This window comes from Saccoglossus kowalevskii, chromosome 21 (genome assembly GCF_978046115.1).
Source record: "Saccoglossus kowalevskii chromosome 21, keSacKowa6.1, whole genome shotgun sequence".
Classification (NCBI taxonomy): Eukaryota; Metazoa; Hemichordata; class Enteropneusta; family Harrimaniidae; genus Saccoglossus; species Saccoglossus kowalevskii.
Genome location: NC_140661.1, coordinates 1,489,962 through 1,493,320, shown reverse-complemented (window position 1 = coordinate 1,493,320; position 3,359 = coordinate 1,489,962). Strand labels below are relative to the sequence as shown.

Sequence of the window (3,359 nt, the reverse complement as noted above, 5' to 3'; positions counted from 1 at the left end):
ACACAATTTGCGGTGGGTTTAAAAAACAAAACAAAAGACGACTGTATATTGTAAACGAATTTGGGAAATGAATGGAATAATTATCATCAGGCATATGTGAATGAAATATGTTATCTGTCTACTAATACTCTGAACTGATAGTCGCTTTAAATCACATCAATGGTAATCACGCGATAACGCCTGCAGTTATTTATGGAATGCCACAGTTATTTTAAGTCGTAAAACATTATGTTATGTAGTGAATTTATCATATGTACGGCATTTACTATGTTTTTTAATGCATTTATTATATATTATGTTGTTATGTAGTGCATCTATCATTGTGTGGTGTTTATCATATTATGAGGTGCATCCACCATGTTATGCTGTGATTTCATCTTTTTGTGATGTTCTTTTGTCTGGTCATGTGATGCATTTGCTTGTTGTCTTTTGCGTACACTGTGTTATGGTGTCTATTCGTCTCTTTATGTGGTGATAATTATTTATTGTATAATTGTATTTCGATTTTATGTAAGGATTGGGTGCAGGTATACTGTAATTTGTTTCGCGTCTACTCTGTTGTTCGCGTGAATTTTATTCCGTGCAAAGTCACCTTCCGAGAAAATAAGATCAGATGAAAGTAACGTATTTCACATTATTAGGCTATAAAAACATTTTCTATATTAAAAATATTTCACTTTTCATTCAGCTTCTATAATGTGTAGACTTTTATTTCATATTTTATATTTGTGTGTGATTTACACTAGATTTTAGTTTGAATATATGTTTGTCAACACCCGAGTTTTTGATATACAAGTATCTCTTATCACAATAAGTTTTGCATTATTATTTAACGTAACGTGTCTTTGTTCATTATTCCATATTTTCACCAAATATTGAAAAACTTCTATGTTCAACATTTTGTGCTTTAGAACTGTTACTTTCCAGCTTTCTGTTTGTTTGTTGTAACACGAAAATGCACTACATGACATGGTAAATCTACTGCATAATATGTTAAATGTACAACATATCATGGTGAATGCACTACATAACACGATGAATGCACTACATAACATGGTAAATCACTACATAATATGGTAAATGCACCACCTAACATGGTAAATGCACTACATGACATGGTAAATGTACTACATAGAATAGTAAATGCACTACATAATACAATGAATGCACTACATAATATGGTAATTGCACCACATAACAAGGTGAATGCACTACATAATATGGTAATTGCACCACATAACATGGTGAATGTACTACATAATACGATGAATGCACTACATAACATGGCAAATGTACTACATAGTATGGTGAATGTACTACATAACATGGTAAATGCACCACATAACATGGTGAATGTACTATATAACATGGTAAATGCACTACATAATACGATGAATGCACTACATAATATGCTAAATGCACCACATAATACGATGAATGCACTACATAATTGCACCACATAACATGGTGAATGTACCACATAATACGATCAATGCACTACATAACATGGTAAATGCACTACATAATATGCTAAATGCACCACATAATACGATGAATGCACTACATAATATGGTAATTGCACCACATAACATGGTGAATGTACTACATAATACGATACATGCACTACATAATATGGTAAATGCACTACATAATATGATATATGCACCACACAACATGGTGAATGTACTACATAACATGGTAAATGCACTACATAATACGATGAATACACTACATAATATGGTAAATGCACCACATAACATAGTGAATGTACTACATAACATGGTAAATGCACTACATAATACACTAATGCACTACATAACATGGTAAATGCACTACATAATATGGTGAATGTACTACATAACATGGTAAATGCACCACATAACATGGTGAATGTACTACATAACATGGTAAATGCACCACATAATACGATGAATGCACTACATAATATGGTAAATGCACCACATAACATGGTGAATGTACTACATAATACGATGAATGCACTACATAACATGGTAAATGCACTACATAGTATGGTGAATGTACTACATAACATGGTAAACACACCACATAACATGGTGAATGTACTATATAACATGGTAAATGCACTACATAATACGATGAATGCACTACATAATATAGTAAATGCACCACATAACATAGTGAATGTACTACATAACATGGTAAATGCACTACATAATACGATTAATGCACTACATAACATGGTAAATGCACATAATAATTTGGTGATTGTACTACATAACATGGTAAATGCACCACATAACATGGTGAATGTACTACATAACACGGTAAATGCACTACATAATACGATGAATGCACTACATAATATGGTAAATGCACCACATAACATGGTGAATGTACTACATAACATGGTAAATGCACTACATAATACGATGAATGCACTACATAACGTGGTAAATGCATTACATAACAAGGTGAATGCACCATATAATATGAGAAAATAGCAACACTGGGATAATGAAACGATTTCAATGTAATTGGTAACATGACTGTAACAACACGTTGTGTAAATAAAAGTGTTGATGAGAGAGTAGTTTGAATTGAGTTATGGATTGGGTACCACCTCACAAATCGCACTCAAAGGTACCAGCAACGGGACTACTTTCAACTATGACAACGACACGTGATGTCCACCTGATAACATTAACCGATGTTACCAGGCTTCGTGCATCTGATTCGTACCTTGCCATGCCATGTTTCTGGTGTCCCACCCATCCCGGTTAGAACAGTTCCTGTCTCAGGAATACATTCTGCTTGTATCTCAGACCTTCCCAGGGGACGTAAAAGCAATGACATGCCTGTATGTATCCCCTAATGTGAGCATTCTCATCAACACATATTAATAATATATCTAACTGATACTTATAGAGAGTATGACAGTCACAAAACATATTCAGGTGAAAGTATGCAAATCATTAGTACGATAATGACTATTACCATTTGATGGCGCACTATTCACCTTCTAATACCGAAAGGAACCAGGCCAAATAATAGACTGACTAAGGTATAGAATTTTGCATAATTAAGTGACTTAAATTGGTTTTAGCAATTTTTAAAATATTAGCCTGTACATTTTACACAACCCACAATTACCTAATCCACACTGGACTAAACTGGCGAATATTTAATATATTGAATAATACGATGAATGCACTACATAACATGGTAAATGCACCACATAACATAGTGAATGCACTACATAATACGATGAATGCACTACATAACATGGTAGATGCACCACATAACATGATAAATGCACTACATAGCGTGGTAAGTGTACTACATAATATGGTAAATGCACCACATGACATGGTTAATGC

General features: G+C 33.5%; 1 non-coding gene across 1 annotated transcript; it reads right to left on the bottom strand.

Moving 5' to 3' along the window:
• Positions 1-2,558: 2,558 nt before the first annotated feature.
• On the bottom strand, positions 2,559-2,872 carry LOC146729514 (Nuclear RNase P). The gene has a single exon (XR_014928163.1).
• Positions 2,873-3,359: the final 487 nt, after the last annotated feature.